The sequence below is a fragment of the Trachurus trachurus genome, assembly GCF_905171665.1.
Source record: "Trachurus trachurus genome assembly, chromosome: 14".
Lineage (NCBI taxonomy): Eukaryota > Metazoa > Chordata > Actinopteri > Carangiformes > Carangidae > Trachurus > Trachurus trachurus.
In genome coordinates this window covers 31,035,404-31,062,103 of record NC_139903.1, presented here as the reverse complement: position 1 = coordinate 31,062,103, position 26,700 = coordinate 31,035,404, and the positions used below count along the sequence as shown (strand labels likewise).

The 26,700-nt window shown below is 40.2% G+C and overlaps 1 long non-coding RNA gene across 1 annotated transcript; it reads left to right on the top strand.

Moving 5' to 3' along the window:
- Positions 1 to 227: 227 nt before the first annotated feature.
- LOC310996745 lies at positions 228 to 26,609 on the top strand. Its single transcript, XR_014595910.1, has 4 exons — positions 228 to 353; positions 25,426 to 25,487; positions 25,672 to 25,882; positions 26,440 to 26,609. It is a non-coding gene; the product is annotated as an uncharacterized lncRNA (long non-coding RNA).
- The last annotated feature ends 91 nt before the right edge of the window (positions 26,610 to 26,700 follow it).

Sequence of the window (26,700 nt, the reverse complement as noted above, 5' to 3'; positions counted from 1 at the left end):
ATTTGAGTGGATGTGCCAAAGGCAGAAAAAGTTGTCCTTAAAAAAAAAAAAAAAAAAAAAAAAAGGTAACAGTTCCATCCCTCGCTTCCTCTGTCCACAACTGTCCTTGCGGTAGGCTACACATTGAACCCTGAGTCATGTAACAAGTTATTTGCACTGAAGCACTGATGAAATAATAGCTCACACACAAATAGCACTCTCAAAATTCAGCACACTCCAGATAGGAGGTTTGAACAAGGTTTGTTAACTGTAGTATTTATTGCCATGTTTTCCATGATCTCTTATTTGTGATATCTCTGTTATTGTCTTGGTACAAGGTCCTGTTTGCCCAAGTCCAAGGGGGAGCTCTGATAGTAAGTGCAACCAAAATGTTACTTGTGGATTCTTGGAAATAACAATCTTGACTATCATTTCACCTATTGCTATATATGAAATTGCTATTTAAAAGTTTTTTCTGGGTAAACATCAATTGATGTCTGACAGACTACTCCTGTTCTGAGTATTTGTAACTTGTGTGATTACTGCAATTCCTAAAAACTAACCTTATAATTTGCTTCATGTAGTAGTGATTCAGTTTAAAATTATGTTTTATTCTACAGAAGCGTATTTCATGTGATTCCCTGTATTTTCAAGTATAGGCTCTGATACAAGTTAATGTTGGAAAGCTGCCCTTACGAAAGAACAATATATTTACCAATATATTGTTTAAAATATATTACAATATATTGTAATATATTATTTTCCCATTACATTTTCCAATACATTATATATTATAAATATATGGGAAAATATATTAGAAACACATATATTTTACAAGATATTATATATTGAAATATATTGAAGAATATATTGATTAAACATATATTATACAACATATTATATATTGGTATAATATATTGCGATATATTGCAATATATTGCAAAATATACAAAAAACTGCCCCTTTCAATATATTATAATATATTAAAGCTGAATACATAATATATTGTATTATATATTCAAAAATATATGCAAATTTATATTTATAAATATCTTACAATAATGTATTTATATTTATATGGGAAAATGTATTAGTAATATATGAAGAAATATAGTGTCAAATATATATTTAATATATGGTAGAATACATTTTAAATATATGTAAAATTATATGGAGACATACATGGAATTATATATTCAAAAATATATGCAAATTTATATTTATAAATATCTTACAATAATGTATTTATATTTATATGGTAAAATGTATTAGTAATATATGAAGAAATATAGTGTCAAATATATATTTAATATATGGTAGAATACATTTTAAATATATGTAAAATTATATGGAGACATACATGAAATATATGTACAGCTATGTGTTCAATATATTGTGGAATATATTTAATTTATTATAAAATGCATGCAGATGTGCAAACCTTTAAACCACACATTACAAGGCTGAATTTGTCAAAAGTCAAAAGTTTATTTCCAGAACTACAAACTGGTGACAACATATAAAAGTACAACCCTCTTCAAAAGATGATGAATATGTAGGATATGCAATTGCACTGCTAGATGGGGGTAAATCCTACATACTGGGGCTTAAATTTTACATACAATTTGAAAATATGATTTCGAAATTTCCACAAGGTCAAAAATACACTATTAGCAAATTGACTAGATCAGAAATATTTCTTCCAAATGTTTTTGTATAAATCTGTAAATCAACTTCAGTTCTGATCAAAACTACTAAATATAAAAAGATTTTTTAAAGATGAAGTCACCGATATGGGAAAAAAATACACACAAAATTACCTGTTTTCAATATAAAAAGTGACTGTACATCAAAATGTTTTTACATGCTATCACATTTTGTGTGTATTTTTTCCAATATCAGTGACTTTATTTTTTTAATTGGCATTTAAAGGGTTAAAATTTTGAATTATTTTAAAAATATTTAGTCGTTTTGATCAGGACTGAAGTTGATTAACAGATTTATACAAAAGTGGTGGCTGAAAACAGCCACTAACGCCACGAGAGGGTAGTAAATTTGCAGACAGTGTATTATTGACCTTGTGAAAATTTTTATATCATATTTTTAAATTATATGTAAAATTAAAGCCCCAATATGTAGGATTTATCCCCATCTTGCAGTGTGGTTGCATATCTGAAGCTATTCTTGATGTTGCGTTTATGAGAACTCAACCAGACGTCAGAGACAACAGAGGGTAAAAGGATAAACAAGCTTCTATTGACACAACTTGACTGTTGACTAACAGTTAATTTTCAGCTCTGTGCTTCACCTGATGGCGCAGCTCACAGATTCGGCCATTTATCGATTTTCGAACATCTGCCTCTTTGGCCCCAGGAAAATGGCTCATGACAGCATCTGTGGAGCAGAACAATCATTCAGTGATGGACACATAGATATACTGAATCTAGAATCAGTTCACTAAAAACACACAATGAGAGACCAAGAAATATAATACTTTTAAACTATTAAAACTAAGTCGTGGGCCGGATTGGAAGGTTCTTTTTTTTTAGTCTGACTGCTGTCTACAGTATTTTATTTTGTTTTTTCAACAAGATTCTGGTGGAATCATACAATACAAAATGTAAATAATGTCTACATGATTTTATTTAAGTTTTTTGCATGCACTTCCGGCCTGACACTGGAGGCAGCCTGAGAGTGGAGCCTGCACCGGAAACAGCCTGATACCAGACCCTCTGGGGCAGAGATTCAATCATTATGGGAAAGCACCAGCTCTGAAAACTACTTACCTTGCAAGGCTTGAATTTTAACTGGATCCAGAGCCTGCCGCCGTTCAGCGCTCGGATCCAATTTGCTGACCCCTCCTTTTAAGTTTGACCTCAGTAGGACATCAAGATCAAAGAGTCCCAGGAGGAGGACACGTGCCATGCCATTCGGGGTGTTGCATGACCTCGCCGTTTCCCAGCAGTGTGCTGACACTGTCACGCCTCCTCCTTTCCCGAGTTTCACCTTATGTAAACAAAGAAATAATAACATGAGTAAAGAAAAAAAAAGGTAACAAGCCACAAGCAATAGAATGCCAAAAAATGCTTACCGTAAAACACCAAATAAAGGCCCGGGCCTTTATTTGCTTACCGTAGTGACCATTTAGTAGCACAGGCGTTTAATATGCTAAATTGACTTAGAGCCCAGGAGTAAAAAGGCTAGGCTAGCAGGCTAGGTCACAAAGAGGTCACCATAGGACCACTGCATTATTGTTATTATTACTTGATTTTTACTTACTTGAATGTATTATTATTATTATTACTGTTTGATTTTCCCCTAAGGATCGTGCCTAATGACATCTGGCAGGGGAACTAACAATGTAAATCAGCCTAAAGCTGCAATTGGGTAGGCGCACCCCCTTGGAGGGAGTGTACATTGTCCTCCATAGCAAATAAATAAATTGAAATTGAAACTGGAACAAAACTACTTTTTTCCCCCAACATATCTTTATTGACACCATGTCACGACACAGGGAGCTGATCAGTCTTATGAACAGTAACAGACAGGGTTTCTGCAGGTACCAGCAAATCTAATTGAATGCTTTTTAATGCCCTTTTTAATGCCATTTCAAATATTTTTAATGCCCATGATAAGTGTGCTTCTACTAACCTATATACACATACACACATACAATTACTTGGTTCTGCATGTTTATCACACAAATAGGAGTGCACCAACTGCAGTGACATTAAAGTTTGCGTAGTGCTATGTTCAGCTGAGCCTGACATCAGTAACAGCGTGGTGATGTTGCCTGTTTTCACCGACAACTCCACGCTCAGTTGCTTGACACGTGACTACAACATAATCGCAGCCTATGCAATTTTATCAATCGTTTTATCAAATTGCATTGAATTGTAAATGCAATTAATTGTTCAGCCCTAGATCATGCAGAGGTTGTCATGGAGAAATAAACCCTCTGGTTTTATTTTTTCATGACAACCAATAAAGTCCATATAATTATTATTATACAGGCCGATTATTAATATTATTACATGGTTTAAGAGTGAAATAATTGATTGTTAATTTCTGCGATGATTGATCAAAAAGATTTCTTCAAAGGCCCATCCCTACTCGAGACACATTTTAAAATTTGTTTAAGGTTATTTGTTTGTGTTTAGGCAGGCTATATTTGCATAAATGTTCAAATGTTTGTTCAAAATTTACCAATTAATACTTACTTGTGCAAATCTGGATGGTGTGCAAGTTGCACCCTCATCTTCGGGGACACCGACTTTGGTGGGGGGGTCATCACCTTTGTTGGTTGGGGTTGTTGGGGGGTCGTCAACTTTGTTCATGGTGGAGATGATGGAGACCAGTTTCCTAACATCTACCAACAATGCCGGAATTTCTAAGAAAAAAAGCGATACAAGATTATTGATAGATAGGCATATCACATTCAGTAACACAGCGGTTGCAGCGCCATCTTGAGTGTCCCCCTTGTGTAGGCTACTTGGCATCCTGAAAACCTGTCTGATAAGATTTGGAACATACAGGGCTCTAGTTTCGTCGACCAGGTGAAGTCTGTGATCAGCGCAGCTTCGCCACGCCAACGGGGTGTGGCCCAGGTCCATTTCGCAAGATTGGTGGGCCACGCAGTCAGACTTAGACCGGCGCAACCCCTCCCCTCGTCCCTCCCACCGGCGCAAACGGCAAAGAGGGAGGAGACAGGGCGGGAGGGAGACAGGAGGAGGAGAGAAAGGCGTGGAGTGGGTTTGACACAGCCGAGTCAGATCTTCACCAATCAAAGGAGCTCCTCTCCTCACCTTTAACTGCGCGGCGGGTGATGCGCGCTGCAAGTTTGTCATTTTATACTTGGACATGGACGGAGGAAACAGCGACGCCAGAGGCCGAACCTCTCCCAGGAGGAAACAGCTGTTTTGGTCCGGAGGTCCGAGCTCAGAGTGACCAATAATGAGTTTACTAATATACTTAACCAGGATTGATCTGATACACTGAGAACCCCTACGCAATCTAAGAAACAACAACTAATAAACTAATAAAGAAACTCACATTTATTCAAACCCTGTGTATAAGATGAGAGGTGTAGGCTACACTAATCACAAAATAAACACACACCATGTAAAGGACACGCTCTCTCTCTCTCCCTCTCTCTCTCTGTCCGTCTCTTTTTTTTCTGTGATAGAGATGCTGAGTATACTGTAGTAGGCTATATACTGACTATCTGATACCGAGGCTGTTGTGGTGGACTAAGAGAGATAATGATTTGTGTTTTGTTTTTCATTACGGCTGCGTGATGCGGTCGCACGTGCTTATGAATTAATAAGTAAATAAATAAATACAGCGATCATCACAAGGGCAGAGTGGTATCTCAACACGGCAGCGACATGCAGTCATCCACCCTCAGTCCTGCTTGGGACATCCACAGCTGCTTTTCAGTGCCAGTTCGTCCCTGCTGTGTTAATTAAGGTGGAGTTTCCTTTACGCGCCGACAGCCTTTGATCTCTACTTTGATCTGACGTCAGCTGTGACGGGACAATCTATATAGATATAAATTCACGTGTTGATTCCGTTAGTTGCATTAAATAGTGGTTATTGTGGATATTTATTGCATTGAAATGTGTCTGGAACTGTGGAGATCTGCCTGTGAGGTCTTGGTGACGTGTGTGCACTGCAGGTCAGTCAGCCAAACTTCCACTGCACCTGCTGCGCTCCGCGCTGCGCTGAGACTAGACCTGGTTGGAGGTGGCGAGCTTTCAGCGCAACCTCGGCGGGACATTTTCGGACGAAACTTCCACTGCACCAAGCAGAATCTGTGACGCCTCCCCCTGCTGTGCGGCCACGCCTATCTCAGCGCAGCGCGATCTGCCAATCTGACTTTGCGCTAGGCTGCGCTGGTCGAAACTTGCATTAGGCTGCGCTACCTTGCGCCACCTGCGCTGCGCCAGCAAACTAGGGCCCACAGTGTTTGTTTGCCATACATTCATTATGTCCGCCCCCCTACCTAAACACACTAAATATGCTCTGATCAGAGAAACCCCTTGGTCGCACTGCATGCATAAGCTGACCTCATTCATACAGTCTAATAATCATGTTTGTTACTCAAGATGGCTGAAATTCATCTATACAGACAGCAATCATAGAAGCCAATATGTATCTGAAAACCACCCAATTTAGAACTTTTTCTGTTTATAAGAAATACCTATGTTTCTTCAAGGGTGAGGACTATTCCTTGATCATTGATATTTTCAAATTGGTCCTTTGAATTCCAGTGATTTTTGTTCATTAGGTTAGTCTTTTAAATAGTTATTTCTTAATGAAGTTAGTTTTATTCTTTGAAAAGCACTTAATAAATCTGAGGTATTATCGTATCTGGGCACATAGGTGGCTAGCAAATGCTTTGTAAAAAGTTCATGTCTAAATGGATTAATACCATGTGATAGAGAGTAATAGATGATGATACAACAGTACTTGCCTTTAACTACCATATTTCTCAGTTTCGCGTTCTCTTTTGTTAAGTTCTTGATTTGCAGGTCTCTGGTAAGGTCCTGGCTCGACGATTCTGCTGCATCGGAGTTGATCTGGCTCGACGAATCTGTTGGATCGGAGCTCAACTGATCCTCTGTCAGCAATTCCTCCTCTGCCTTTTTTTGTGCAGACACCTTAGCTTTTTTCTATAAGAGAGTAGAGAGAGACTTTATTCATCCCTTACAGGGAAATTCAAAATCAACTAGTAGCTCAAAGACACAAAAAAGAGATGAATACACAAAAACATTTTAGGAATTATTATATACCGTATTTTCCGCACTATAAGGCGCACCGGATTATAAGACGCACCTTCAATGAATGGCCTATTTTAGAACTGTTTTCATATATAGGGCGCACCGGATTATAAGGCGCATACCGTAGATGACCATTTAGTAGCAGTTAATATGCTAAATCGACTTGGACCCCGGGCGTTTATAAGAACCAGGTGCGTATTTGCAACAGGCTACAATTTATTTTTGCAATGAGCAGCTCCAGACCATCATGCAAAGAACAAGGAGCTCACCATAGCACCACTGGAACAAAACTACTTTTTCCCCCGACGCATCTTTATTGACATCAGACAATAAATACAAAGACAGTTTGTCTGTGTAACCGCGACACAGGGAGCTGATCAGAGCAGTGTTATGAATGATAACGGAAGGGGGGGTCGATCGCGGTAATTTCAACACTGTACATTAGCGCATTTATCTATATCCCTATATCCCTCAGTCTAGCGCGCCTGTGTCTGTGTGTGTGTGTGTGTGCGCGCGCCTGCATGCGAGAGAGAGAGCGAGAGGAGGGGCTGACCGACAGAAGAGGTGAGAGCCGGTAAAGTGCTGTTAAAAAAAACTTTTGTTTTCTGTGCAAGACTATGGTAAACACTTAATCGCCCGGGCGTTTAATTGAACCGGCGTTTATTTTGCCAAATGAGCTCGGACCCCGGCGGCTATTAGAGCACAGGCGCGTATTTGCACGCGGGCGATTATTTGGTCATCTACGGTAGAATAGAAGATACTGCAGTCAAACTGGGGTTACGTTATGCATCCCCTAGATGGAGCTGAGTATGAATCAACCAATTAACCAATTGATCCATATATAAGGCGCTCCGTATTATAAGGCGCACTGTCGTTTTTTGAGAAAATTAAAGGCTTTTAAGTGCGCCTTATAGTGCGGAAAATACGGTAAACTGATTGCAGCAGGAACAAGATGACATCGTAACAACATCCTCTGTCCTTAGACCCTCACATCGACTGAGGAAAAACTCTGAGAAAACCTTTTAGGGAAAAATCAGAGAAACTTCAGGGTGAGCAATAGAAGAGGGATCCCTCACCCAGGACGGACAGATGTTCAATAGATGTTGTTACAGACAGACAACACAGTATCCAGTAATTACCGGTACCTGTTTAGAGTTTCCACAGCTGGAGGTGCTGGCGACAGACTCTTCGTCTCCAAAGTCAAGGCATTTTGGCTTTCTAACCCTCTTGGCGGACAAGTTGGCTGGATAGAGCTCCCGCTCAGCAGCTCTGAGTGGAGCCTCTTTTTCTACATTCATGTGGAAGGATACATTTTCTTAATGTCAAAAATGCACATTTTTACAGATAAATACGACAGACATTCTGTAGATGTATTACTTAGGAATGAGGAGTTGACCTCTCTCTCTCTGACCTGATACAGGTCAAGAACACAAGAAGCTCTCAATCTTGGCCTGGTCACGGGTGCCACCGCCCTGACTGAACAACTTGGAGCAGTCGTTCTCCAGATTTCTCTTTAGAATTGTGATATTCTAACTACACACCTTTTATCTTTTATCTCTATATATTTATTCATGGCAGGAATGCTACTCTCTACGGGCTGTTATTTCCATAGACATAGGGCCTATGTACATGGTTATTTCTGTATCCACCTTTTTCCGAACGTCAAAAAACGTGCCTGTTTTGCCGGTTTTGCTCTTCCGGTGGAATTTTATGTTTACGTTTCCATGGTTTCGGTAGTTGCGGTAAATGCATGTATTTCTTTTTTTTTTTCTTCAATGAAAATCTGTAAAACGCATGTATCATCACACCAGCTTTTAACAGTGGATATCACACAAATTGACATCCGTGTTAAAAGCCAGCATTAATAGATACATGCGTTTACAGCAACTATGACAACGACTGAAAACCTTGGAAACGTAAACGTACAATTGAGGAACCAGCACAAGCTGGCTGCACAAGCTGGCAGCACAAGCTGGCTGAACCAATGGCGAAGACCAGCAGATTAAGGAACTCAACGCTGCACTCTGCAATCAGGCTAGTGGCAACAGATGATAGCCAACTGAGCCCTTGCTCACTGCCTCGAAACTTGAAACTTTTAAACTGAATTCTGAATGTTATTGTTTCTATGTATTTTCTTTTTAAATATTTTATCTCAGTACCTTGTAAAATTCTGCATTTTTTCAGTGGAGTCTCTGGCCTCCGCTGCAAGCATGAATTAAATAAAATCAATCAATCAATCAATCATTCCACCAAACCGGCAAAACTGGCTTCCGGTTTTGCCCATAGCGTTCTAAAGAAACTTGTGGATAGCTAATGACTGGTCGTCAAGTGTAACGTACCGTTGCTGGGGACGCCGCTCTGACCAGCACAGCATATTAAGGAGTTATTATAAAATGTATAAATAGTTAAAGTAGTATTTTGATCAAAATTATGTTTGAAATTAATTATTTCACTATAATGTTCAGTAAGTTATTGAATAAATGCACTGGTAAAACTATCTATTGCACCTACCAAACACATGCACTCTGTGCACACACTTCTGCTTAGTAGTCGGGTGCATTTATGACTTGACCGTAAAAAAATTCTAACAAAAGGTTTCTCAGTTGTTTTTTATAGTATTAGATGTCCTTAATAACATAGTAAAAGTTTACCAAAGTTTGACCACTGGAAAGGTGTCATTTTCAGGATGGTGTCCTAATGTAAATGTAATGGGTTGAAAGCCTGGAGAGACGCCCCAGGTGAATAGGGTAAAAATTTTTACTAACAGGTATCACCATGAAACTTCCCAAGTTTATCACTTACATTAAGACTAATATTTTTTGTATTACAAGTTTTGTCAAATTTTATGTTTAAATAATAATAGGCCGTAGCGTTTGATGTGGCGTCTACTCTTTGATCTCTTGTGCTCTACACATTTAGTTGAGGCAAAATGGCGGCATAAACGGTCTTAAATGTCCGAACTCTAAGCCCCAAACTTACCCTAAGTTTTTCTTCATGACAGTTGCTCTCTGTGAGAACAGCTGGTATTTTCACTGTGACTTTATTTAGCTATTTTCAGTGCAAAAGTATGGCTAAACCGACCAGAATGGCAACTAAAACCCGGCAAAAGCGGCACAACGTTGAAACAGCACTACGTTAGCGCTGCGCTAACGTTAGTGACCATGACAATGACAGTGGCATGGATACCTGCAGTTGCATTATGAGGAATAATTCCCACCCTTGCCGAGCTCTACACATTTAGTAGAAGAAATGCTGTGCGCACCTGATAGCTTGAAAGTTCAAAATGGTGCTGCCCCCAAAATGTATTCCTTGTACAATAACTGGCTCAAAAGTAAAAGACAGTGAGAGTGTACTTGCCTGCTAATTGAAGGACCATGGCCTCCTCCACCGGCCATCCACCGGAAGGCTTTTTTTGGTTGGCGTGGCGACATTCAACAAAAAAAGGCTTCTTCACAGCATGAACATCAAAATCAATAATCCAGCTGACTGGTACGATGCTGGTGGTGTTCATGTCTGGTCCGTTCGCCCAGCTGACGAGCGCAAACCTGTATGGTCTCGACATTTTCCTTGCTGACAGTTGCAGTTCAACGGTCCTCGCTCCTGACTCAGAGACTTTCCCGCTCAAGCATTGCGCATGCGCTACGTGCGTGTCCCGCGCTGCAACGTCGCCTGCCGCAAAGCACTCTGGTTAAAGCAAGGATGAAGCAAAAATACATCCATGGGATGAAGCCATGAGTCAGCATACTGCTGACTAAAGTAAAAAAATGGACCGAGGCCGATTGAAAAGGAAATATATTCAACCATGTTCTGATCAGACGGACATTCCAAAGAGCACACGACGGTTATGGAAAAAAAGGTTAGTTTGTTTTTGTTTTTAATTCTTGATTCTGGCCGATGTATGCAACAAATGCTAATGTTAACTAGGCTACAAGCGGTCTCCAACTGATTCCCATGGAAGGGATGCTAAGGGGATATAGTTTTTTGTTTTATTTTACTGCTTGTAATGGGACTGTATAGTCTTATTAATGTCGCCTACAATAGCTAAAGAAAAAAGGTTGACTATGTAGAATTACAAGAACAACAGAAAAAGAATTCCAGCAGTCGAATGCCAGACCGTTGCTAGGTAAAACGGGCCGTTGCTAGGGACTCCGCTCTGAACAGAGGACAGCAGAGGAGGAGAGCTAAAGCAGGATATTTACCTTATGTTTCATTTTTACCGTCATTAACAGCATAATAAATGACTTGTAGCTTGTTACAGGGACAGTGGAGGCTCTCTGCCTTCACACCGCTGCTGCTCAGAGCCTCAGAGCCTCCGCTGTCACTGCTCTCCTCAAGTTGGAAAAAAAAAAAAAAAAGAGCTCCGTGGCACCGAAAGTCCGCGACGATAAACGTGTTTATGACGGATAACAAATACACCCATCCTAACAAGTATATGATAATCCATTGATCCACCGATTGATTATTAAAAAGGCCTGGTTGGAAACAAACGCATAGGACCGGGAGGAGGCAGGAAAACAGCTGAGAACTGAGCCACATGTCGGCTACAGGCAGGTACGAATGTAAACAGAACGTTGACAGAAAGTCATTGTCGAGCCCGTCAAAAATATTAAAAATAATAATTCAGACTAAAAAATTTTTTTTTATGGAAAAGCAATACTTTAATTCTGTACCCCTCTAAAGGCCCCATGGATGTATTATTTTTGAAAAAGTATAGCTAGCTTTTAATAAATATTCTACATATTCAACCTTTGTAATAATTAGCACAAGGGTTCTCAACTGATCTCATTCTGGGACATCCCATGGGCATTGAAGGAATAATTATTAGTTCAACATTTTTGGCAAATTAGTCTATAGAGGGTATGCACATGACGTCACGGTACTCGGAAGTCGCTGTGGAACGTCCACTGAGTGGCAAAAAGACGAGTGGCAGAGCCGCCAAAGTTAAAAAACGAGCAAGTAACGAAGCGATTTTCTCCAAGCCCACACAAGTCTGACATGTCTAGCTTTGCCAGCATGTAAAGCATGCATGACCTCACAGAGCTGCTAAAAATATTGAGGATACGTCTCACTTTGACCGAGTTACATTCAAGAACCTGTTCTCAATGACGGCAAGTAAATTCACTGGAGCGGTCATTTTTTTCGATCGATCAGCTGTGTTTACAGTGTCAGGTGTCATAGTTATGATGTTTAGACAGATAAATTAGTCCTCTAACACATCCTACAGTTTGACTTGTCAGAGTTTTTCAGAATAAAAGCAGTGCGCAGGTTTAAGCGTCGGGACGACAGTAACAGCTGTAATCTCGTCCCTCTGCACAGTAACAGCAGCCTGTCAGTCACTCTGCAGGCACCGCGGTCACACTCTGTGTTACAGGAAGTGTCCGTGCAGCAGACGGTTTTGGGGAGCTGGTTGTCAATTCCTTTTGACATCAATTTGTTTTGATATAAGATATTTTATCCAGTTTATGAGTCCACCGCTATCCGCCAGCATGTTGAGGGACGCTTGTTTTGCCACTCAGTCCGATCGAACGGGGCGTTGCCGAGGGCAACGTGACGTAAACGCATACCCTCTATTCCAGTCATCAAGTTATATTCCATAGAACGTTAAGTTAAGCTTGAAATTTAAAAAATGCCTTGATTATGGGCGGGACTCTAGCGCACTCTCAGACCCCCCTCCCCCCTGCGCCGCATTCACACCCGCGAAATCAAACAAAGGATAGAAAAAAAACACACACACACACACACATCGCCACTTCTGCTACAGCGCTAACGAGCTACCAACGAGCCGCTCTAGCGCGGACACTACTAGGAGAGGACACAGAGCCGTGACACAGTGAATCTACTGTCAATCAGCCGGTGACCGACTCCCCGGCCGACAACGAGCCGCTGACGAGTCCCATCCAGGCAGCGGTTAGCAGGTGTTAGCCGCAGCAGAGCAGCACTTCATGCCCAGATATACTAGTTTTCAGCAGAAAAAAGTGGTTTAGGGGATCATTTGATGTTTTCAAAGAAAAACATTAATTAGTGTTTTCTATCATCTGCACTCAGGAAAGAACTGAGAGAGACCAATGATCAGCCAAAGGAGGATCTGGTAAGTCATGAACTTGAAACATGTAAGGTAAGTGTTAAAAGGCAACTTTGTTTTTTTTTTTTCAACCTGGGCCCTGTTTTCATATGTTTTTCTGTAGGCCTATATGTGAGTGATGGATAACACTTTTATTGAGGTGGCTCCAGTATTGAGCCAGACAGGCAGCCTGCAGCCCAGCTAAGTTAACGCTCTTACATGAGGCAAATGGCTCCCGTCAAAGTTCGCCTATAAACGGGCATTTTTTTCAAACTGACAGGCTCGGATAGTTACAATGAGTGTCCGACAACATACTATAACAACAACAATTAACATAGTCCATAAAGACTGAGGACCAATTTTGTAATCTGTCTCCTTAGGAAACTGATGACGATTCAGAACCGTGGGTTCCTCTCAGTGGACAACAAAGTGTATCAGGAGGAGCTGAAGTCTGTGTAAGTATCACGTGTGTGGCGTTTAGCTGAATAATGTAGCTATTCTTTAGCAATAACATTAATTCAACAAGAACCTGACCTGTAGCTTCCTAAAGAGACACTTGGTCAAAACAGACAGGGAAACTCTAAAGTCAGGTAATTGGATACATCATAATTTCCTCTGGAGCGGCCTGACTGAATAATTTACTCTATCTGTCTGTGTTACATTTTGGTAACAAGTAGGTAGTCTTGTAAACTATCTAAGGATTTTTATTTTGTAATCTGTCTCTTTAGGAAGCTGATGACGATTCAGAACCATGGGTTCCTCTCAGTGGACAACAAAGTGTATCAGGAGGAGCTGAAGTCTGTGTAAGTATCACATGTGTGGCGTTTAGCTGAATAATGTAGCTATTCTTTAGCAATAACATTAATTCAACAGACAGGGAAACTCTAAAGCCAGGTAATTGGATACATCATAATTTCCTCTGGAGCGGCCTGACTGAATAATTTGTAATCTGTCTCTTTAGAAAACTGATGACGATTCAGAACCATGGGTTCCTCTCAGTGGACAACAAAGTGTATCAGGAGGAGCAGAAGTCTGTGTAAGTATCAATGTTGTTGAGCATTTTGGTTGGAGCACAAAGTGAGCTTAACATAATTTACCACGGTGATCTAGCCGGGTTAAAAGAGAGCTACCTTTGTAGTACAGGAGAGCCTGGCTTTAGACTCAACATACATCACTAACCCACTACACTGGCTTTGCAGTATACCCCTCTGGTGGCCCATGACCAAAGCTGCCTCCAAAACGTCATAGGCCTCCATCTCAGTCAACAGAAACATTTGATTGTAATAGCTGTGTTTCAACCCATAGAGGGAAGTCACTCTTACATTTTTACTACAGAATACACCAAATTGAAATATTATTATTAAAATGTCAAGAGTTGGACCAGAATCAAGTGACAACTACAACTACTTCATACTCAAATATACAGTATTTGTTTTCAGCAGAGAAAAGTGGTTTAGGGGTTTAGTTGCTCTTTAGAACTAGCAATGTTACATTTTGATGACATGCAGGTTAACTTGTAAACTATCCATGGATTTTTATTTTGTAATCTGTCTCTTTAGGAAACTGATGACGATTCAGAACCAAGGGTTCCTCTCAGTGGACAACAAAGTGTATCAGGAGGAGCAGAAGTCTGTGTAAGTATCAACAGAGTTGAGCATTTTTGTTTGAGCACAAAGTTTAAATGTATTTATATGTTTAGTAGGTTACATAGAATATGCTGCATCTTGTTGGTGGCAGGTGACTGTGCATGTGACTTAATCAATACTTTGTGTTTTTTCGACACAGAACCTGAATGAAAACTTCTCTCACTACAACTTTGACAATGACTCTGAAGATGCACATGACATCAGCCGCATTGCAGTGAGTATAGTGTACAGGTTTATTCTTACTGTACGTTCAGACCAAAAGCGTCGGGAGCGTTTCGGCGCCCGTAAGTCATTCATTTTCAATGGAGACTGTCGTTGAGGGGCGTCGGGAGCGTTGACGCGGAATTGCGTTGAGAGCGTCAAATTAGAAGTTGAGGGGAGTTCAACTTTATGCAAATGAGGAGCGTTGTAGCGGCGGCAGCCAGTTGCGGACCGGGAGGAAGAAATTGAGAGTGCCTGAGTGGACACATCTTCCGCACTGCTTGAAAGTCCCGCCCTTTGGCCGCCGCCGCTGGACCTGAACAGAGCGTTGAAAGCATCTGCTGCTCATGCTGCTGACGCTCCCGACGCTTTTGGTCTGAACACACCATTAGACATACAGTATCTTAAGAACTAGCAATGTTACATTTTGATGACTTGCAGGTTAACTTGTAAACTATCCATGGATTTTTATTTTGTAATCTGTCTCTTTAGGAAACTGATGACGATTCAGAACCAAGGGTTCCTCTCAGTGGACAACAAAGTGTATCAGGAGGAGCAGAAGTCTGTGTAAGTATCAACAGAGTTGAGCATTTTGGTTTGAGCACAAAGTTTAAATGTATTTATATGTTTAGTAGGTTACATAGAATATGCTGCATCTTGTTGGTGGCAGGTGACTGTGCATGTGACTTAATCAATACTTTGTGTTTTTTTGACAGAACCTGAATAAAAACTCCTCTCACTACCATTTTGACAGTGACTCTGAAGATGCACATGACATCAGCCACATTGCAGTGAGTACTGTATAGTGTACAGTACATTTCAGGTTTATTTTTAGACATACAGTATCTTTAGAACTAGCAATGTTACATTTTGATGACATGCAGTTTGACTTGTAAACTATCCATGGATTTTTATTTTGTAATCTGTCTCTTTAGGACACTGATGACGATTCAGAACCATGGGTTCCTCTCAGTGGACAACAAAGTGTATCAGGAGGAGCTGAAGTCTGTGTAAGTATCAACGGAGTTGAGCATCATCTCTTTTCCTTGGCATTTCAGGTTTTATGTGTGGTCACTTTTGTTTTATTGTTTTATTCCATGTTTTGATGTACGTGTATAGTTTGTTGCCACTGATCTTTGCTTGTGTGTTTTGCTGTACAGCACTTTGGACAACCTGGGTTGTATTTTTAAATGTGCTATATAAATAAATTTGTATTGTATTGTATTGCATTTTGGTTTGAGCACAAAGTTTAAATGTATTTGTATGTTTAGTAGGTTACATAGAATATGCTGCATCTTGTTGGTGGCAGGTGACTGTGCATGTGACTTAATCAATACTTTGTGTTTTTTCGACACAGAACCTGAATGAAAACTTCTCTCACTACAACTTTGACAATGACTCTGAAGATGCACATGACATCAGCCGCATTGCAGTGAGTATAGTGTACAGGTTTATTCTTACTGTACGTTCAGACCAAAAGCGTCGGGAGCGTTTCGGCGCCCGTAAGTCATTCATTTTCAATGGAGACTGTCGTTGAGGGGCGTCGGGAGTGTTGACGCGGAATTGCGTTGAGAGCGTCAAATTAGAAGTTGAGGGGAGTTCAACTTTATGCAAATGAGGAGCGTTGTAGCGGCGGCAGCCAGTTGCGGACCGGGAGGAAGAAATTGAGAGTGCCTGAGTGGACACATCTTCCGCACTGCTTGAAAGTCCCGCCCTTTGGCCGCCGCCGCTGGACCTGAACAGAGCGTTGAAAGCATCTGCTGCTCATGCTGCTGACGCTCCCGACGCTTTTGGTCTGAACACACCATTAGACATACAGTATCTTAAGAACTAGCAATGTTACATTTTGATGACTTGCAGGTTAACTTGTAAACTATCCATGGATTTTTATTTTGTAATCTGTCTCTTTAGGAAACTGATGACGGTTCAGAACCATGGGTTCCTCTCAGTGGACAACAAAGTGTATCAGGAGGAGCTGAAGTCTGTGTAAGTAACTTAACCCATTGTTCATCATTTAGGATTAAAACTTACTTGCTGATCTTAAAGGTGTACAGAAAAGAAAACCCACTCTGGGTCATAAAATGAGTGTAAAAACTCATCTAACAGACGATGTAGGCCAAACTTTGTGCAAAATTCAAAAAAATTCAAAAGATTCAAAAGCCACTGATATTGGATCCGTCATCCGTCATTGAAACGTCTAAACATGCACACACACTCGCCCCAAGCTTTGAATATCCCGCCCACACGATAACGACCAATCAAATCCGTTAAACTTACACAGGTAAAGTTGTGTTGCAGCTCATGATAACTCGGCGCGACAAATTGATGTATTAATCCTCTTTGTCACCTCACTCTTTCATGCCTCGCCCTGCATGATTAACTGAGAATATTTCATGTTTAGAATAATATAGCAGTGTTTCCTCTACATTCATTCCTAAATCCTTGCTGCCGCTCCTTCAAATTTCTTTTTAAATTTTGTTTTGTTTTGTTTTTAATTGACCCAGGCTGTTTAACCTCAGTGATTCCTCCGTGACTAATACAGACATTAGATGTGCAGTTTGCTCTGTATAAATGATCTCTCACGTTTTCCTGCCATTTGTGTTTCTTTTCCTGTCTTTTCTACACGTCCATCGTTTTTTGTTTTTTACGCCACCGCACTTGTTTGGGGTAGCGTAGTGCGGCTTCGCAGGCGTATCCGAGCAACACTTCAGCAACCCAGCAACATGACAGTGTCTCATTGGTCAATGAGAAGCTTATTCCAGACAGGCAGAGTCAGTAGCGGCAGTCACGACTGCACTGGGTCGTTAATAAAAATCACCCGACATGAATTTTCAAAAATATGGGACAAAGTGTGCCGCATGTCAGTTCAATAAGGGACACGTCTTTTAGTCTCCAGATATGGGACGATTCTGTATTTCATGGGACGGTTGATGAGGCCTAGGTGAATCAGAGTGTGTTTTTCATTCCCCAACAAGTAGTCTGCTCATGAGAAACGGCTGAGTTATGATTGAGTTAAAGGTTGAATATGTAGAATATTTATTAAAAGCTACATTTAAAAAAAAAAAAACCAATACATCCACACAGCGCAGGAATTTCACGAGGGCCACGAGGGCCATGGCCCTCGTGCCCGTCCGATTTGGCCTTGTGCCCTTGAAAAAAATATCTGCCCTAAGGCCACAGTGGCCTTGATGCCCCACCCACACTGCCCCGGTTGATTTTGCGGTTTTCTCCTTTGCCTCTTTCCTCAACACGGCTTTGACACCTGCGTCTTTGAAGAAAGAACAATGCGTATTTTAATGCCATTCTGGCAGCATCATCACGGGGTGGGTTTGATTCGAGCCTGGCATAAACCGCTCGGGCGGGCTATAACAACAGTTTGATGACCAATCTATCACCGGCCAACCAGGTGACTTCATCAAACAACCCCCACTCGCCGAACCAATCATGTGGCTGGAAAAGAGCCAAGCCACAACATGTCAACGCGTGCTAAGTGTTTGGGCTGCTACAGCTGTGCACGTCAGCAGAGGAACACCGCGGGTAAAAAATAGAAAAAATAAAAAAAAGAGTTTTGCCTCGGAAGAAAATGTGAAGGAGTCAAGGAGAACTCGGATGGCTGACCGTGAAAAGATGCGTGGTGCGTCATTAACTCTGAAGTAACGCTAAACTTTCACACACTAGACAGTTGGAGTGGACCGACGTCCGGCCGCGTTCACCCAACACGGACGCGGTCACGGTGCGGTCGCTCTGCTGCTGCTGCTCAGCCCAGAGCGACTGTTGTGTTCACACCATAGACTGTAAAAAACACACCGCACTCCGGCGTAAAGTTCAACTGTGCCGACCTGAACACTGCCCAGATCCAGGCAAGCTACTACACTAACATGTGTTTTATTTATCATATAAACATCTTATTTATATGATGTTGTATAATGTTCATCTGTCATGTTTAATTTTTGACAGGGAAAAAAAAATCACAAAATAACCTTCTGATAACTTAAAATCTCACTTGTGACAATAAGGGAATATTTAAGCTTGACCAAAATAGTGATTTGAGTTATATCGTGATATAAATTGATGTCGACTGATATGAAAAAAATTATCGTGATAGGATTTTTTCTCATATCGCCCAGTGCAATAGTAAACAAGTAAGATAGGAATTTCAAAACATAGCTGCATAGGACTGGACCCTTGTGCAAAAAATTAAATGCAGAAATTAATTTAAAGTAGAAAATTTCTGGTTTGCTTGAGCCCGTTTTATGTATTAATTTAACAGATACCGGTAGTTAGTAAATTCATTAAAGCCATGGATTTAAAATCATTGTTTTATATTATGGCCTTAATGCCCTGGCTTTTGGCCTTTGTGCCCTCAAAAACTTGACAACACGAAAGGCCAAGTGGCCCTGCCCCTAAAATGACGAAATTCCAGGCCTGCATCCACAGTGTGTTTTGAGGTGTACAGAATGAAAGTATTGCTTCTCCATAAAAATTTTTTTTTAGTCTGCATTCATATTTTTAAAATTTTTGACGGGCTTGACAATGACTTTTTGTCAACGTTGTGTTTACATTCGTACCTGCCCGTAGCCGACCACACGTGGCTCTAATCAGCTGTTTTCCTGCCTCCTCCCGGTCGTATGCGTCTGTTTTCAACAAAACCTTTTCAATCATCAATCGGTGGATCAATGGATTATCATATACATGTTAGGATGGGTATATTTGTGTAGTCTTATCTGCCATAAACATGTTTACTGTCGCCGACCCCCGGTGCCTCTGAGCTTCTTTTTTTTTCCCAACTTGAGGAGAGCAGTGACAGCGGAGGCTCTGAGCAGCAGCGGTGTGGAAGGCAGAGAGCCTCCACTCTCCCTGTAACAAGCTACAAGTATTTTATTATGCTGTTAAATGATGGTAAAAAATAAACATAAGGTAAATCCTGCATAGTTCTCCTCCTCTGCGTCCTCTGATCAGAACGGGGTCCTTAGCAACGGCCCATTTTACCTAGCAACGGTCTAACGTTCTGTTATTGTTCTGGTAAAACTACATATTCAACCTTTAATTATGGAAGTGAATTGACTGAAAATAATCATTAAAAATATATAGGCTATAATACGAAGAAATTGGATTTTACCAATGCAAATCTTTTGCAAGGAGATGTATCGTGGTTTCAGCCCAGTTTATATCCGATGCACACCACTCCAAACGATACAATGTATCTCAGACCCTTGCATCGATGCACTGATTGCACATTGGATAAAATGTCCATCCCTATTCTGACACTCCGCCACATAAAAAAATCCTAGAGGAAACACTGTATGGCCAGTGGTTCTCAATCTTTTATCAGTAAAGTGCCCCCTGTGAAATATTTTTTCAGACAAGTACCCCCACCCAGCACAAAGTATTTTTAGGACCAAAAGACATATAACGAAGCACTGTGTCATCTTTGTCTGCTTTATTTTACTTTTAACCTGTGTAAAATATTGGTTATAGTGGCCTCTTCTGAACTATTTGGAAATTAAAATATATAGAAATACAGACTAAAAAAATAATCAACCCGATAATTAAGATTTTTGTGCCTGACAATAATCTAATAATTTAAAATGCTATCGATAAATATGTGTCCTCAAAATTAATTCATGACATAAAATATAGATAAATATATAGGCCTATACAAAAAAACATTTCTTCACACACAAAAATACCAGACAGTAGGGCTACTGCTTTGCAAGTCAGTCTGTGTCCTGAAACAGGGTGGTATGGGGGGCTGTGCTCAGAGAGGTGTGGCTTCAGATCCTAACTTCAACAGGTTGAGAGCCCTCTCTCTGTCTGTGTTGACTGAGGCAGTGAAACACCTGCATTGGTGGCCTTCGCTTTATGAAGTTATCGCTTTGATGCTGTCGTTTAAGATCTCACACCAACCTTAATTCCTGGATACGTGTACCCCCATTTGAAAAACGCTGGTATAGGCTAATCATTTCATTATTCACAAAATTGAGCGTAGCGTTCTGGCAGGCCATGACGTCAAGCTCCTAATCAGCACAGCTGTAATCACAGGTGCAGTCAGATCAGCTGACTCCCCGTGGCTGCTTCCTATTGGGGAACTGAAATCAGAGCGCGCTATTTAAACTGCTCTAGGCCGACGTCACCTCCCTTGCTGCTGCTTCCTCTGCCGGCTTTTATGCAACCCACCTCCACCCGAGCTCCTCCTGTCATCTGTTATGAATCCTATCATTGTATCTTGTTAGTTGCTCTGCTCTGTCTGGGTTTTCTTTGCTGCTGCGCTCCCTGCTTATGCCGTTCATGATGGCTCGTGAAAGGCAGGAAGGTGCTCTTCCTGCCTCAGGCTTTCCACGCAAGCATGTGGAAGAGCAGGGGGTCCCAGAACAGTATCATACCGCCAAATAAAACTTAATGCAAGTAATTAAATATTTTGACATAATGGTCCTGACAGAATTACATTTGATTTACAATCTGTACAGTGCAGGTGTGAGAGAGAATACCAATAACAAAGTCAAATAACATTTGTAATCAGATTATTTTTTCTTTCCTCCATATATAGAGCCTGTATGCTGACTGTGGGGATCAAGCTTCACCAAATACCGATGACTGTATTCCTGATGATGTGGATGACACTCCTGGATACATTATTGGAAGTGAAGAAGAAATTAACCTTTCACTGGAAGACAGTCCAGATGAGTCACTAAATGAGGAATCACATCTTGGAGAAGTCAGTCATGAACAATTACCTCTGGAAAATGAAGAGCCACTTTACAATGGTTCACGACTAACTCAAGATCAGAGTTTTTTACTTATACTTTCATTTGTTTTGAGACATGGACTCACAGGCATGGCTCTCTCTGATCTCCTAGATTTAATCAATATTCATTGTCCAGAAAACACTAAGTTAACCTCGAAGTATCTGTTCTTAAAAGAGCTTAAGACAGTAGAGGGGCACCTACAATGTCACATATATTGTCCTAACTGTGAGTACTACATTGGTGACCAAGATAGTGAAGGACAATGTGCAGTATGCCACACAACATGGGATAAAAACAGCTCGTTAAAGAATGGAAACTTTTTTATCTACTTACCAATCCAAACACAGTTGGAACATCTTCTTCAAAGGGAAGATATTGCACATTGTCTCAAGTCAAAAGATGGCACATGTAATTCTGAAACGTATGAAGATATCGGAAGTGGTAAAATGTACGACAATCTGTACAAAATTGGAGGCCCACTTCACTGCACTTCTGGATACTCCTTAACACTCAACTGTGATGGAGTGCCTGTTTTCAAATCATCCCTCTATGGTATTTGGCCATTATATGGGATTGTAAATGAGCTTCCTTACCCTGTGCGCAAAGAAAATGTTCTACTCTTTGGCTTGTGGTTTGGTGATAAAAAGCCAAATGTTAATACATTTTTAAAGCCATTCACTTCAGAGTGTCAGAAGTTGTCAACTGTGGGCTTTAAGATAAAAAGAAACAGCATTTTGGAACAATGTAGAGTTGTGGCAGCTCTTATGATGTGTGATTCGGTAGCTAGGCCCATCCTTCAAAACATGACCCAGTTTAATGGTCAGTATGGATGCAGCCTGTGTTTACATCCCGGTGAACAAGTTGAAAAGGGTCGCGGCACTGTCAGGGTATACCCATACAAAGACGTTCCAACGAGGGACCACGCTTCAACCATTAGTGATGCAAGAGAGGCTTTGCTGACCAAAAAATCTGTGAGGGGTGTTAAAGGGCCCACATCTCTGATGAAGATTCCACACTTTGACATCATATCTGGCATGCCTCCTGACCATATGCATAATGTACATCTTGGTGTGGTTCGCCAAATGGCTAGCATGTGGCTGGACAGTGATAACCATGACAAGCCATTTTACATTGGCAATAGAGTGAATGAACTTGATGAACAACTCTTGCTAATCAAGCCTCCATGCAATATCACAAGAGTACCCCGATCTCTTCAGCAAAGAAAGTTTTGGAAGGCTTCTGAATGGCAGAACTGGTTACTGTTTTACAGTATATTTGTGCTAAAAGGAATTCTGCCCCGGGTATTTTACCAGCACTGGTTAGTCCTTGTCACATTCATGTACTTACTTTGCAAGGACATTATTACAACAGAGGATGTAAAAAAATGTGAAGAACTTGTTGTACATTTTGTCAAACAGTTTGAAACACTCTATGGAAAGAGCCATGTGTCATTTAACGTACATTTATGTCTTCATTTGCCAGAATCAGTCAGGAATTGGGGACCACTGTGGGCTCATTCTGGGTATATTTTTGAGTCATTCAATGGTGAAATACTGAAAATGTTTCATGGCACTCAGTTTGTTCCTTTACAGATAATGAAGCAATTCTCATATAGACAAATATTGCCTCTTTTGAGGAATGATGCTCTAATAAATGCTGTTCCTGAATGCATCCAGCTATTTACTAACTTAACTGGCCGAAAAAGACTGAGGCAGTTTGAAAGAGTGTGTGATAACATTATTACCCTTGGTTTGCATTATTCACGAAAACTTTCTAGTGAAGAGACACTGGTCATGAGAGAGCAACTGTCTGTCACCACAGACACAGTCGTGAAAATATTCAGCCGAGTTGTAGTCAACGGAGAGCTGTATTACTCACAAGAGTTCACAAGGGTAGTGAAAAGGAACAGCTTCACTGTGCTGTTAGAGAATGGACAAATAATCACTGTATACTACTATATTGTAGTAGAGCAACGTGGTGTCAAAAAATGTTTTGCTTTTGGGAGAAAGTATGATAGATCAAATAACACACTGGTGAATGTTGAAAATGTTGTTAGTCTGAAAAGGGAATTCCGGGGCAGGAAACAGACATTTGATGTGACACTGTTCAGCAGAAAATGCATGCTAATTGATCTGCCACAATATGCAAGCCTTTATGCATGTATACCTCCAAGATCCAGCGTGGAGGATTGAACATGGCTGCGTGATTTCTGTGTGAATGATTTAACATGTAAGGACAAAGATCCAGTGTGAATGATTTAAAGTGATAGTTCACCCAAAATTCAAATTTCACTCATTATCTACTCACCCTCATGTCGACTAAGAGCTGTGAGAATTTTCAGAGTCCTCCGTTCCTTCTCTGAGTTACGGGGGGTCCACACAGCAGTATTTGTCCATATAATGGTTGTCAATGGACACCAGGATTTTTTGTCCAAAAAGACACATCAAAAAACATCCAAATACCTCCATACTGCTCGTCTGTAATGTCCCTCTTGTATTGAAGCCCCGACATGAGAAATTGTTCAGAAAAAAATTAAATAAGTCTATATTTTAAGCTTGTTTGTAACGGAAGCTCCCAGTGTCTTGGTTCACTGCTCTTCCTGTGTCAGTGCAATTCTCACGTGATTTGTACTGACCGGCGGAACAATTTCTCATGTCGGGGCTTCAACACCAGAGGGACATTACAGACGAGCAGTATGGAGGTATTTGAATGTTTTTTGATGTGTCTATGTTTTTTGACCCCCCCGTAACTCAGAGAAGGAACGGAAAAATTCTCACAGCTCTTAGTCGACATGAGGGTGAGTAGATAATGAGTGAAATTTGAATTTTGGGTGAACTATCACTTTAATATGAAGGGACAAAGATCCAGTGTGAAGGATTTAACATGTAAGGACAAAGATCCAGTGTGAAGGATTTAACATGTAAGGACAAAGATCCGGTGTGAATGATTTAACATGTAAGGACAAAGATCCGGTGTGAAGGATTTAACATGTAAGGACAAAGATCCGGTGTGAAGGATTTAACATGTAAGGACAAAGATCCGGTGTGAAGGATTTAACATGTAAGGACAAAGATCCGGTGTGAAGGATTTAACATGTAAGGACAAAGATCCGGTGTGAAGGATTTAACATGTAAGGACAAAGATCCGGTGTGAATGATTTAACATGTAAGGACAAAGATCCGGTGTGAAGGATTTAACATGTAAGGACAAAGATCCGGTGTGAATGATTTAACATGTAAGGACAAAGATCCGGTGTGAAGGATTTAACATGTAAGGACAAAGATCCGGTGTGAAGGATTTAACATGTAAGGACAAAGATCCGGTGTGAAGGATTTAACATGTAAGGACAAAGATCCGGTGTGAAGGATTTAACATGGAAGGACAAAGATCCGGTGTGAATGATTTAATATGGAAGGACAAAGATCCGGTGTGAAGGATTTAATGGACAACTCTGTTTCAATAAAATCATTATTTGTGTCATGCAGATTTTTGTCTTAACTATTTTCTTATTATTCAAGGTTCATTCCATCAGAGTTCCATTCAATATAATCAAATGTTCAATCTATATATATATATATATATATATATGGACTTATATATATATGCATATATCACGTAATATAAAAATATAGTGTTTTTTTTAATAGGAGCGGAACAAAAATCTCAACATATATTTCAATATATACACATATATGATCCATGCATATATTGCAATATATTGTGTATATATATATATATATATATATGGACGTATATATATATATATGCATATATCACGTAATATAAAAATATAGTGTTTTTTTAATAGGAGCGGAACAAAAATATCAATATATATTTCAATATATACACATATATGATCCATGCATATATTGCAATATATTGTAAAATATAAATATAAAATCCTATATATGGGAATATATTGTCTAATATATCACACGATATTCAACAATATATTGCAATATATTGTTGTTCCGTAAGGGTGGGTATCTTACATTATGCTCTGTATACAGTAGTGTCAGTGTCTGGCAGTGGGAGTCCCGTGAAGCCACTTGAATCCCCAAAAGAAAATGAGGTACATTATTTGTTCTTTTTTACAGAGGATGCTTGCATTGCTATTACAAATATAACTAAACAACTAAGCAAACAGTATTATGAAAGAAAATCTCTGTCTCTCTGTGTGTTTAGTGCTACCCCAACATATAATTCTTCTTTCTTTTGTATGTATAATACATAGTATTTGTGTTACGGATATTCAGCAGATTGAGTTGGGAGGTGGAGTTACCATCCGCAGGGCCACCTGGAAACGAATTAAATCCAGCTCCCGAGACTCCATTTTCGTAAAGGAGCTGGCTGTGGCCACATGGGGGACAAAGACCCTGGCAGAGAGGAGTTTGATTGGCAAAACATGTCCCACAACTAAAACGTCGAAAGCCCCTTTGACGCCGGAAAAGCTCAGAGGACTGAAAGGTATTATATTCTTTACAGCAGTATCCACATGGTCTTTGTGGGATGCAAAGGACTGACTTATTTGATTAGGAGTATTCAAGTAGTCTGTGGTCTGTTGTGGGAAAACTTTATTGCATTTACAGGTCACTGTTTTCAGCAGGAATCTGGTATTTATGTCATATTGCCGTAAGTGAAAAGTCTGCGTGTCCTGACACTCTGACACCCCATTCACATACTCCTATTAAATTATTCACATAGCCTACTCTTATTTTATTTGTTCATGAAATCATATTAGTATGGAGATTCGGTCTGTTGTGGAGAGTTAAATGTAATACTGTTATTATTGAGTTATTTTTCATCTCATCTCAGAGATTTTTCTCCACCTCTGCTGGAATCCACTTGTGGTGAAGGTAACAGAACCAGGCCCATAAATGTAAGATCTCTAGTTGGCCATGCAGATTAGAGCAGAGACCCTGTAGGAAGGATCTGCTGCAGAGGTTAGAGACAGGACTGTTTCGAGTTCTGTTCAAGTCTGGGGGAGGATTTATACTGATTTATTTGTTTGTTTTTCTTTTCAGGCTGCTTCAGGGAGTGGCTGGAAAACAAAAACCTGCCTGAGACAGAACTGCAATCAAGATTGGGAAGGGCTGGGAGATACATAACAGAAAAAATCATGGACATTAACAAACAAAAATCAAAAGCAACAATGTAATCATCTGCCTGGCCATCTCCATGTAATCTATGTGTTCTAATCTGTTCTGTTCAATCTGTTCTAATATAATCTATCTGTTCTAATTTGTGTTAATGGTCATATTGTATTGCAATTTGTTTATTATACC